The sequence below is a fragment of the Vanessa atalanta genome, chromosome 22, assembly GCF_905147765.1.
Source record: "Vanessa atalanta chromosome 22, ilVanAtal1.2, whole genome shotgun sequence".
Lineage (NCBI taxonomy): Eukaryota > Metazoa > Arthropoda > Insecta > Lepidoptera > Nymphalidae > Vanessa > Vanessa atalanta.
In genome coordinates, this window is record NC_061892.1 from 6,498,001 (window position 1) to 6,512,194 (window position 14,194).

Sequence of the window (14,194 nt, forward strand, 5' to 3'; positions counted from 1 at the left end):
ATGATGTAATAATTTCTTGGTTTTCGGATTTTTTCCTATACTTGTGCTACAAGATATAGCGAGTCAAATTTTATGATTCTAGGTCAACGGGAAGTAGCGTATAGTTTTCGATTCCCTTTGACAGTGTATAGGAAATGCCACATAACGGCCACATATTTTGAGGTTATACTTAGAGGTTTGTTTTTTTAAAGATCCAAGGGACCGTAAGCCTGAATATTTAAACAAAAAGAGCCTTGAAGGACAGACAGACATACATATTTACAGACGGACAACGAAGTGATATGGGTTCCTATTTTCCTTTAAAGGTACGGAACCCTACAAATGATTATATTTAACTTTCTTTTGTTATTTTCTTTCTTTAGAATCATATAAGTATACTCGATCCGTGTTTGTATTTTTAACGGACGTTTTATCAGTGATCTTAGGCTGAGTGTGACAATACTTTGCATATATAAAAATTGTACATTAACATTAAGTTCTTAAATACATAAAAATAGGACAAATATGTGTCCCTTATTCCAAGTCATGTTATGTTATGCCGTTGAAATACTTGACCTTGGAGTAGTAGTGCAAAAAGTTACATTAAACGTATAACACCTCGCATCATTCCTTCTACTGATGACAGAAGGGGTGGTTCATCTTTTGCCCAGAGGATTGGAATTGCGTTACAACCATTCCACGCTGACTTATTCACTAACCACTTTAATACGTATGTAAAAAAATATATAATCCTTAATTCTAAAATAGTACCTATGCTATTTAATCATAAATTAATTAGCAACTTTAAGACTAATTCGTTATTTTTGTAATAACTAATTATATAATAATTGTTGTGGTAAGCATTGTAAAACAATAAAGTTTGTAGCGCCATCTATTGTCAACTAGGAAGATATCGCTGATTTTGTTTTCTTTTCACTAATATGGCAATAGATGGCGTTAGTTGTACTTATTTTAATTTATCTTTTCAAAATTAAAATAGTATTTAATTTGACTAAAATTTGTATAGGTACGATATTACTTATGTATAATATGATAATTAAAAATAAAAACTTTTTAATTAATATTTTTTTTACTTAATATTTTTTCACACAATTTCGATTAAAAGAAACTGAAATATTTTAAAGTACAAAAAAATAGTCATTACTATGATAATTTTCTACATTTTTATACAACTCAACATAAAAAAAAATGTAAAAGGAAAAAAATATTTGTCAGAAGTGGGATTCGAACCCACGCCCTCATAGAGGACCAGAACAGCTCACACCCGCTTAGCGGGCAAGGAAACCTTGAGTCTGGCGCCTTAGACCGCTCGGCCATCCTGACTGATGACAACGTTGACGAATTTCTTCACCACATATAATCACCATATATATATATTTTTAACAAAAAATGTTACAATTTAAAATTGGAACAAATATTCATTCTGAACGCCCTTATCAAATGAACCAAATATAAATGACATACCAATAATATAATTCTCTAATCAAGTTTTGCATCGCGGAGTTGGATAAAAAGCATTACAATGTGTGGCATTTGATAGTTTGTTTGGGTTGATGAACTACTCATTATGTACTTGTATCTATTATATTTAAAATTAAAATAACTATTAAAATATAGTCAAAAATGCCCACAGGGATTTATCTATTGAATATATACTATAACGTCTAAAGTATTATATACGCCGCTGAGTTTCCTTCGCTGTTTCTTCTCAGGTCAGGGTATTTTCGATTCCGGTGGTAATGCTTAAATTGACAAACAATATTGCGTGTAATGCTTCGATGTTGAATAAAGGAATTCGATTCGATTTGATTTATATTTATATTTATAATTTATGACACTTAACTTATATCTAAATATTATATTTCAGCGAAATCTGTTAGACAAACTGGCTGAAATATCTGTTACATTTTAATAACGATTTGACCTACCTCTTTTTTTTAAACTTATTAAAATATCTTGTCACCATATTTTTTATATATATATTTTTTTTAATTTTCTAATCATAAAAGTGCAACTGAATTTTCAGCCAGTTTGTCTAACCGATTGTGGTGAAATATATCAAGCTACACTTGGTGCTGGCGAAATTATAATATAGTATATTAAAATGCTATGTCAAGGTAGCCTGCAAAGGAGATCCCGTGGTACTGAGTGATCCGAGGGTACCGCTGGTTTTTAGTGGATATTCCAATGTACTATGGCGCGCTAGGTGTCCTAGGCACCGTTGAGTATCATATACGCCCCCACTTCATAAGGGATAATCGCGTAACGCGTTTAAATCCAGCGAGTAAGTTTTAAAAAGAATTTAATAAAATAAATACATAATTCATAGCGCACACTTAAAAAAAGTTGTTCTTCACAATGTTTTTATTCCATATCAATTAAAAAAAGATATATATTTGATAGACTAAATAAAAAGCTGACCATTAAGCGGGCGTATTTCGAAAAATTACAGTCACACATTCCACCAACCTCCATTGAACTCCACACCTTCTTAAGATTATCTAAAAGCTTTTCTAACATATCTAATAATCCCCAATATAGCTAAGAGTTATAGTCAAAATTAATGTTCAACAAACTCTACACAGGCATTAAGGCTTATCCAAACATACATCAATGTGCTCAATCTTATTCAGTAAGCAACCAAGCTGAGCATAAAATCAGTAACGAATTTCTACACCATTAGACTTCTAAGAACCAAGAGGAATGGTTAGTATTAAATTAATGGTATTTGCACGGATGGATGGCGCGAAAGCCTGCGGGAATAATAGTGTTGTGACCCGTCCCGATTTATGTAGGATCCTTTTAGGATTCATGCTGCGAGCGGGACGATGGTATACCTAAGTTTAATTCTACATATTTTATAGTTATATGTTGCAAAATATTATCTTGCCATAAAATAATATTATATAATAACAAATAATAATTACTACACGACCTATTGTTATGATATTGGTAGAACAAATGTACCATTGGCGCTTAGCGCTACATTCTTGGGAACTAAGATGTTATGTCCATTGTGCCCGGAGTTACACTGGCTCACTCACCCTTCAAACTGGAACACAACAATACTGAGTAATGATGTTTGGCAGTAGAATATATGACGGCTGGTACCTACCCAGACGGGCTTGCACAAAGCTCTAAAAATGTTATATCCCTCAGTCTAATTATCGCGGTGTCTACTCTGGGACTCATTAGGTTCAACGGCCATCATTCCTTCAACATAAATAGCCATTACATTCTATTTATTTTGCAAGCTATGTAAGCCTTTAAAGAGGTTAGGTTCGTAATAGTACAAATTAATTTACTTTTATTATACGTCCCGATTTAGTCTCGCAAATAATAAATAATAGTCTTTAAATAGACTTGACAACACTATTGCCGAAGATTTACTTATTCCACGTATCGTCTTTAAGTAAATAGGTAAAGATCAAAGCCTTCCTTTAATATAGATGAGTGACTAATCCAAGTAACCGGACTAATTCAATTATGTATTATTGGTTGACACTAAAAACCCTTTTTAAAAAAATTTACCTAAGACGTATTCCAAAAGAGAGGCCTCATAATTTACCTACAACTTATGAGGCCTCTGTTTTGGAATGCCTAACGGAAAAAAATACCGAGATATTTTAGTGGTCAATAAAATTAGTGTATAATATACAAATGGACCACTTGATGGTAAGTGATCACCACAGCCGACAGACATTGACGACATATATTTATATTTCTTACTAAGATATTACTATAAATCTGTGTAACAAAGTCATTGTTGACTTTCTAGTTGTCATGGTGGATGAGCGGGGCACCCAGTAATACGGGTTTGCACCTAGTACAGGGGCCCTTGCAACTTGTTTGTAATGTAATCCTTAAGTCAATAAAGTCTATTTTAATTTCAATTTTTTTTTTTTAATAGGAAATTTCAACTATGTCTTACTTCGCTAATGCTCCACGAACCATGGGAACTATGATAACTGTGTACCTTGTGCCTGTAGTTTCAGTGGCTCATACAATATATTTTTTTTTTACGGCATTGTTTGGCGGACGAGCATATGGGCCACCTGATGGTAAGTGGTCACCACTGCCTATAGACAAAGGCGCTGTAAGAAATATTAACCATTCCTTACATCACCTATGCGCCACCAACCTTGGGAACTAAGATGTTATGTCCCTTGTGCCTGTGATTACACTGGCTCACTCACCTTTCTAACCGGAACACGACAATACAGTGTACTGTTATTTGGCGGTAGAATATCTGATGAGTGGGTGTTACCTACCCAGACGGGCTTGCACAAAGCCCTACCACCAAGTAAATGATGAGTACCCACTATAATATTATAAAAAATAAATAAAAACTCTGTAACTAATGAAATTTTAATAGTAAATCATTTGTAAAAACGATTATTTAAAATGGAATCATTTCGTTTTCCGCTGTACATTAAATCCATTCGAACTTTTGTAAAATTCATACGACAAGCCTTCAATCTGAATGATAGTATTAATTTATTTTTTTAATAATTACTTTGGTATTTAAGTTGTCATAATTTACAGTACTTTTAATAGTTATAATGAATATAACTGCTGGTACCATGACAATTATTTACTTGGTGGTAGGGCTTTCTAAAAGCCCGTCTGGGTAGGTTACAGTAGGCACATACTCATCATACATTGGCGAAGACCTCCGTGGTCGAGTAGTGTGTACATCGGTTTTCATGGGTACGAGGTCCTGGGTTCGACTCCCGGCCGAGTCGATGAAGAAAAAGTTAATTAGTTTTCAATGTTGACTTGGGTCTGGGTGTTTGTGGTACCGTCATTACTTCTGATTTTCCATAACACAAGTGCTTTAGCTACTTACATTGGAATCAGAGTAATGTATGTGATGTTGTCCAATATTAATTTATTTATTCTACCACCGAAACACATACTCATCATACATTCTACCACCGAGCAGAAATACTTCATATTATTGTGTCCCGGTTTGAAGGGCGAGTGATTCAGTGTAACAAGGAACATGATAACTTAGTTCCCAAGGTTGGTGGCTTAATGGAGATGTAAGGAATTACTATCTAACAACGTCAATGCTTATGGGCGGCGGTGACCACTTACCATCAGATGAGTCATTTGCCCGGCCACCGGTAATAAACAGGTTTTGTGCAAAACCATGTGGATAGGAATCGACTAGTCAGGAACTCTACCACCAAAGATCTATGACTGTATTTTTTGCCATTCAAACTGGAACTGTGGATATCACTGGCCGTTGCTGTAACTGATTCATACTTCCAAAAGCACCAGAATATGTTGGCGAATTTATTTAGCATCATAAACCGATGTGCTCGTTCGTCTTCCTGAATTAAGATCATAAATGTCAAACCGATTATTAAGTCTAAGTTCATTTTCTAAGTAGCTTCATAACATTTTGGTCTATTAGTTCGGTGTTTGTACTTACTTAGGCGGCACAACTTAATAACATTAGGCATCTTAGACCCGAGGTATGTAGGTCACAGCCTAATGTATGAGATGAGATTAACGCCTGCTCCGGCGAATGAGCGAACAGATTTGTTGGGGAAAATATCAAAATCAGCCTTTTTGTTATGAAATAAAAAAGCCGTCTCGGTACGCTGAGATATAAAACAACGAAATTTATTGTTTTTGAAAGAATTTATTGAGTTAAATAATATATATTATAGCACTTTTTCTTTATTATTCTTGTTATGTTATGATGGGAGGGAGTAAAGAGCGGCGGAGAGGCCTTACTGTATAAGAAAGCACGATATACGAATCGGTCCTAGCCCCAAAGGGCACCATTGGTTACGTCACATCAAAATAAATAAGATAAACTAACAGATCATATTTTATGTAAAATAGACTACCAAACTATGTCCTAGAACGTGGTAATCAACGTCTAGCATTCCTCACCAATCTTGCAAGATTGGTGACGCATTGACAGATTTTATTTCCTGTCTTCTGCCAATAACAATGGCTAACTCATCCTACACACCGGATCATAATACTAAGTGTGCAGCTGGGACTGTATAAAGCCTTTAACCCAAATAAAATATATTGTTACTACAGGGCTGACTCATTTATCACAACCGAACTGCGATTCAACGTAGTAGTTCAGTTATTACTTTAACAATATCATGAAGTTTCTAGTAGTAAACTACTCGTTTGAAGTCAGCAAGTCAGTGATGTAATAAAAAGAAAATATATTATTGTATGATAAAAAAAAAAAAAAACTTGTCCCAAACAAACAATTTGCAGTTCAACATTTTTCATTTTAATGTTTGAAGATGTTAGGAAAAATAAAACCTCTTTGAAAACAACAATAACCGAGGAAAAGATAAAGAAATATTTTTCTATTGTAGAATAAAATCATATAATAAAATCTTAGTAGAAAAGTCTTAACTGTAAGACGACACAAATACTCTATAACTTAAAGGCTTAGTATCTCGGCTGTTTTGTAGAAAGAGATGCAATATCGTCCAAAATACGATACTTCTAGTGGTTAAAATGAGACAGAGTATCATGGTTCAAGTCGTAAAGATTCGATAGAGATACGAAAGCTTTTAAAATCAAGTAATTGAAGGGATGTGTTATACTAAAGCTTTTAATACACTTGTTTTAATGTACCCTATTTGGAAGTAATGACAAATTTTCCAAGAAAGTATTAAGGCTCGTATATACTTTGAGATAACATTTTACTTGAGAGTTTGGATTTCTACATACCCATCTGTGTGGGTACAATCCACTCATCACTTCATGTGTTGTCGACAAGAAGAAACACTTCGTATCGGAGCGCATTGGCGATGTAAATGATTATTATTTTTTGAGACAGTTTTTACTGATGGTAAGGTGTTACCATCAGTAGAAGTGTTCAGTAAGAAAGAACAGGGGCGTGTGATGTCAAAATTTGATATGCGACATTGCCTCATTTTCTGCCTCGCACAAACACTCTGTGGAACCAGCTTTCACCGGCGGTTTTTCCGAACCGATACGACTTGGGAACCTTCAAGAAAAGAGCGTACTTATTCCTTAAAGGCCGGCAACGCACCCGCAAGCCCCCCGGTGTAGCAGATGTCCATGGGCGGTGGTAGTCACTTTCCATCAGGTGAGCCTCCTGCTCGTTTGGCAGCTTTGACATAAAAAAAGAAGAAACTTACATGTATCTAATTTCACTGAAATTCTGCCACATGTGTATCCACCAAAACGTATTGCAGCTTGGTGAAGTAGGCTCTATATCTTCTCCTCAAAAGGGAGAGGAGTTAGCCCAGCTGTGGGGTATAATAGGCTGTTGCTTTACTTTATTTATATGATACACAGACCTTATTTTAATAGTCGGTGTTGCAGATGTCCATGGGGGTGGTAATCACTTTCCATCAGGTGAGCCTCCTGCTCGTTTGCCCCCTATAACATAAAAAAAAAAACTATAATCATTATAAAACTTATACGACACACGTATAAAAATGGCCTATCACCGTAAGTCGATAGCAGACATTTCACGAGCGAGATTCGCCAGTTTTTAAAACAATTATCAATAAAATAAAAATCCACATCTATATATAGACTTTCTTTTTGTTATATATGTAACGTATGCTCGTATAATTGCATGTGTACAATACATTTATAACAACAACAAATTTAACTTAATTTTATCGCCTTCTTCGAAACTCCACATATTAGATATTAGTAAAACCAAATCATTTACATAACAACGCATCCATTAAGAGGTATTGACAAATATATAAAATTAATCTTCTAATATAATAAGCTAGTAAATATGTAAGTAAAAAGTGTAAGTATAAAATTAAAAACGATCACCTTAAAATTAAAACATGAACATCGAAATATATGCCTCCGTTATAAATTAAAAAAAAAAACAGCCAAGATGGCCTAGTGGTTAGAACGCGTGCATCTTAACCGATGATTGCGCGTTCAAACCCAGGCAAGCACCACTAAATTTTCATGTGCTTAATTTGTGTTTATAATTCATCTCCTACTCAATGGTGAAGGAAAACATCGTGAGGAAACCTAATCTAACACTAACCCGCATTGGAGCAGTGTGGTGAAATATGCTCCAAACCTCTCTCCTCAAAGGGAGAGGAGGCCTTAGCCCAGCAGTGGGAAATTTACAGGCTGTTAATGTATACATACAACACTTACGTTGCAGTGTTTTCCGATGAGATATGCCATTAGTACGGAATAGCCTCCGTAAAGAAACTCGAATTTCACCGCAAAACACAAGCTTTAAATGTCAGAATATAATATACGACATTGATTAAAATAATTATAAAAATCTATAGGTCGTATTATTTTGATATGAATACGTATCAAAATGGCGTATCACTTTAAGTCGGCTGTCAATATTTCACGTGTGAATTCTTACAGAATCTCGCCGCAGATTCACGTCTAGTTTATAATATAAATGTGTTTTGTCATTATATCGGAAGACAGCAGAGCTATTGACAATAATATCGTTTCTGAACACCTCCGCTATTATAGTTTCCATTATATAAACTCATTCAACGTTTTCGTGCGCTAAGAAACTTTGCCTTCAATGTTGCTGTGCAAAGATTTAAAGAATAATATTAATAAGTATCGCCACGAAATACAATTTCTGTACAAATTTTTTCTCATTCATTTATTTTGCCAAGGAAAATTTCGAGACCCTGTCCAACAAATATTATTAAAAAGTGTTTTTATTGATATTACTTTACATATATGTCGGATTTGAGACTGACATCAGAAGTAAAAGATCAAATTGTCTATACAGATTAATTAATACTGAACTCAATATTTAATTGAATTAAATATCTTAAATCTTAATCAATTATTATAGCGAGATATATAATTAATATAATATAATTAATCACTATACTGATAATTATAATATCACTTAAATTTAAACTATAATAATGGCGTGGAATGCCAAAATGGCAGTCAGGGCAGGCTACTGGGAAAGTGGACGTGCACCAAGACGCATCCAAAAGAAATGCGTCCCGGATTAACATTACGATGGTTATTATACTAAACAGATGACGTCAGGTGCACGTGCCACTAGCGCATTGTTATCGCTGTCCGTTGTTTTTGTCGAACATCTGTTGCCGCCGTCATATACTTATAAATTTTTTTGTCTATAAGCGCACAACCTCAATTAAAAAAGTTGAAAATTGTAACATAGATTTATTTTGTTACGTAACCATTCACTGAGACTATGTTTGAACATTTCTACAGCAAGGGACCTCCGCTTTGGGAGGGGCAGCTTTGTATGAATTTTTCACATACAAAATCGTTACGCAGCTGCTGGTATAAATATGTGATACGAAAATTTTTACAAATCTTGCTATGTTGCAAATCCAAGTTCCGTTGTTATATTCAAATCAAATCTACAACTTTAATAGACACCTATTTCCTCTAATATCTGAAACGTGTCGTTGTTGCATATGCACGGAATGCTACAGTGTGCATACTAATTTGTCTCTCTATTGCGACAGTCGTAAGACAGACGCGTGACTTAAAAAAAAGCCTTGCTTCTCATATCTTCATTTTATTCAGAATTTATAGTCTGAACTGGAATGGGTTGAAATTAAACTCAATCCTGTAACGTGACTATTAAATATGCCATCATAAATACAAAATATCCCCTCTCTCCTGCCTATTTGGAAGGGAAATTCAAATTTCTGCGTGATAAAATCACAATCGTCAACTAAGTTCTAAGGATTCTTACCTTCTTTCTGTTTCTACTGATACTTCCGGTTTCGTCTCTAATTCCTACTCCGTTCAAGCTGTCCGATTATGGAACAAAGTACGCGGACTTATTAGAAAAACTACTTCTAAATATACTTTTAAGACTTTATATATAAGTATGTATATTATTATGTATTGTCAATTATTAATTACCGAATTCATGGTTTTCTGTTTGGCCTAAAGGTTGACTGGCAAAGAATTCCTTCAGGCATTAAGACCGCCTTTACTTTGTGGTGGTCAAAAAAGTATTTAAATAAATAAATTAATATATATATAAATTCCAAAACTTATCAAAACGATTCCATATATATATATATATATATATATATATATATATATATATATATATATATAATCAAAATTATATGTATTTTTATATAATATATATTATTATATTTGCTGTATATAATATTCTATATAGCAAAATTTATAAACACGTTATACATTTTTATTGAACTAATTTAAAAAAAAAAAGTATATTTTCACTAACGTATTATTCGCGCCATTAATTTATATTCCTATTACTTTGACTAATTATAATCATTCAAGGTGAGCGCCATTTATTTTTTTCCAGACAGAATCACAATTTTAAGACTTTTAGTGTTTCAGTTTATTTATATGTGTATTATTTCTGTTTATATATTTACTTTGTTCATGTACACTCTTGAGAGAAAGACAATGAAAGAAGAAACTTAAGCCTTTTATATCAATTAAAATATCAAGTAATTATTATATTGAAATTATCAAATGGCTCATTTTTCAAAGAGAAACTAGATTAAATTAAATGTCATGCAAATTGAAAAAACTAACATTAAAATGTCCTTTACATGCTAATTTCATATGAAATCTCTATTATTGTTCTTAATAATACCAATTTAAAAAAAATGCTTTTACAATGCTCTGATTTGGACGATTAAATACAACTAACGACATGATTTTAATTACAAGTGTGTTTAATGATTAGCTTCTATTGTTTTTGTCGTTAATAATGTAACCGCTAATAACCGGTATAACGATACATTTGCTTTCAATTGATGTTTTGCGGTTACAGAAACATCGAGTGAATGAAAAAAGTTAAAACATCCCGTTTTAGTGTTTGTTTTTAAATACAATTTTAATTAATTTGTTCTCTGATATTAGTACTTGGTGGAATATGATCCAAACCTTCTCCTCAAAGGGAGAGGAGGCCTTAGCCCAGAAGTGGGAAATTTACAGGCTGCTAATGTAAACAAAAAAAAAATTAAATACAGATGGAAAAGGATGTTTAATAGTTCATTTTACTACATCGGATAAATAAAATATAGTAAGAACACAATTTAAATCGTAGTGACGTAATCTTATACGATTAGATTAGTGATTAATAAAATCATTAAAATCTAGATTTGGTTCCGTATTCTCACGTTACTATCAAGTTTTAGTTCCTAATTTGGATTTTCCACGAGGTTGCAGTCTGACTCAGAATGTCTTTCTTGGTGATAGGTCTTTGTGGAAGGTGGTCAGAGTAAGTTCGACCTACTCGATAATATACTAGTGTAACTACAGCATAAAGGACATAATTTTATAGTTATCAAGGTTGATAACATTTTCTCAGATATTGAGGGAATTTTGATAAGGGACAGTTATTACCATCATCAGTTGCTTCTTTTAAGGCTCAGTCTAAAAACAAACAGAAACAGCGTTTATTTATTTAACAGAATTGATATTATATTTTAAATAATTATAATCTTTTCAGAATAAAATTCTAGTATATATTATTTATATTGCGGACGAGACTCTGTCAATTTTTTTTCTACCAATTAAATTAAATAATATATAGTTCTCTCTTTTATTTTCGTTTAGTTAAGGATACTTTTTTCCTTATTTTTGGATTTATTCCTTAAGATTTTAATAACTCTATATCTATAATGTCTTTCTGTCATAAATAAACGTTTCTATCCTCATCCATATAATGGCAATGCGTGGCCGATATCATTTTAATGGATTGAGAATAAGTTGAGTCACTCCGGTTAAGATTTTCATGTTCTATATCCTTTTTTTCAAGCAAAGACATTCTTCAGGAAGTTACTTGGGCTCCTGGAGGGAATCCCCGGTTATGTGGGGTTCCACGCCACAGGATCGCTTGGCCATACAACGGTATCGATGTCATCTCTCCTTTCTTTTTCTCGCTGGAAAAACGCGTTACGCATGCTACCGTGACGTCCTGACGGTCGGCCTATGCGGGCCTCCAACACCTAGAGGGTGTTCTCGGGGTGATGTCATCTCTCCTAGCCCAACGTAGCACAATACAATAGTATTATAGTCTACAACAGTCGTCTGTCGCAACAGTGAAACCAAATCGAATACGAAATGATATTACGAACTAGACAATGCTTTTCCAATAGTGTTGTGCACACAAGTTCTCTAAGCATCGATTGATCGTATCGTTAATTTTATAGTTATGTACGTGTACACAAAGATTTACATGAATATGAAATTGTCAATTTGTGGCCAATGTTTAATGCATACTAAATCTTATGCCTGACAAAGGCGCTTCCGTAAAGAAAGTAATTTTACTTCGTACCTACTTAATTATATATTTATGAAGTACTCGTGCATGGATGGAATATGTCTGTTCTTTCTATATTATTCATTAATCGAATGCCTTTTCACAAATTCAGATATATTGTGATTTATTTCATTGAATAGTTACTGTAGCGTTTTATTTAGTTAAGTGTACTTAAATAAATAAATGAATTTTATTAGAATTGGTTGTTTTCGTAACGACATAATTTGTTAAAATTAAAAACCACATTAAGTCTGTTTTATTTTTTTCTTCATATGGATCATGAGTATTTAGTACTCTGTCGATCTAATAGTTCCAAGGCCACATATCCACCAACCCGCATTGGAACAGCGTGGTAGAATATGCTCCAAGGGAGAGGAAGCCTTAGCCCAGCAGTGGGAAATTTGCAGGCTGTTAATGTATACATACAACACGTACGTTGCAGTGTTTTCCGATGAGATATGCTATTAGTAGGCTATTCCGTAAAGAAACTCGAATTTCACCTCAAAACACAAGATTTAAATGTCAGAATATAATATACGACATTGATTAAAATAATTATAAAAATCTATGGGTCGTATTATTTTGATATGAATACGTATCAAAATGGCGTATCACTTTAAGTCGGCTGTCAATATTTCACGAGTGTGATATCCCGACGACTTGGGATTAAAACCCTAGGTCGAGCTATTTAAAAATTATAGAAGGTTTATCCGTCGATAAATTCTCAGGCAACTTGCCAGTACTCATAAACCAGGAAGGCACGTAAAGCTGGTTCGGTTCCAGTCATGTTGGATTGCCGTCCCATAAGATTACAAGAGTGATAAAGGTTATACTTGTGTACGCACACACTTGTGCAAAACAACATCATATCCTACACAAATGGCTTGTCTCACTCGAGATCCTGGTCGTGGCTAAAACCGTTCAAGGAGTCATCATAAAATGCGTATAATATTACTTATACAGTCTTCACTTATAATTTCGACGTGTGATCATGTTTATTATAACGTTCGTTAATTAAAATCGTAAGTGACACATAAATATATCCAGAATTAATAACCTTATTCAAATTAGCTTTTAAGGTACAAATTCAGTAAACTAGGATTTATTTATAGTTTATTTTATTGTATGAAAAAGAAGAGCAAGAAACAGGGCAATCTTATGATATAATACTCTCATATACTGTCGTCATATAAACCAACTATGTTTTGTTATATATTACAACGCTTGACAAATGCGTGCTCTGCCTTCGGGCAGTTTTTTCATTGTCTCCGAGAAATATTACAGTATAAGATTGAATCGCTGACCTCATATCGAGTTTATTTATTTAAAAGATTTTTTACACAGGCATGGCCTTAAATAACCGACAGCATACTATGTTCGACGCCAATATTTTTGTATATTCATCTGTTTCTGTTAAACAGCTCCAGGCTAAGTATTAATTGTGTTCTTTGTCAAAAAAGGAAATTTTCGGGAAATTAAAAAAAAATGTTCGATCTGTATGGATTTTATTAATTCATTTTTCACCTTTCTATGATTTTTCTATTAATTTACAACCTTGCTTGCATGTATTTTTACAAATTAAGAGTATAGGAGAGATGGCTTGACTGTTTAATGATATGGACATGATTTATGTTCTTTTTCGCTTATTAATATTTATAATTACTATATTAAGGGTTTAAATATCCCAATGCTGGACTAAGTCCTCTGTTTGAGGAGAAGGTTAGTTGCAAATTCCACCTGTTGCTCTAAAAGTGGATATAAATATGGCAGATTTTAATCTAGCATGTAACATGCATCAGTGTTTTCATTTACAGCCGAGTCCAAGATAAATTATACAAAATTTTAAAAAGTGTTCATGATAAATTTAGTGATCCTCGCTTGTCTTTAAGTTCGCAATCATCGGAAGATTTA

The 14,194-nt window shown here is 33.4% G+C and overlaps 1 non-coding gene across 1 annotated transcript; it reads right to left on the minus strand.

Annotated features, from left to right (window-relative positions):
* Positions 1-1,209: 1,209 nt before the first annotated feature.
* Positions 1,210-1,323, minus strand: Trnal-caa. The gene is made up of 2 exons: positions 1,286-1,323; positions 1,210-1,254 (listed from the first exon to the last, which is right to left on the minus strand). It is a non-coding gene; the product is annotated as a tRNA-Leu (tRNA).
* Between the last annotated feature and the right edge of the window lie 12,871 nt (positions 1,324-14,194).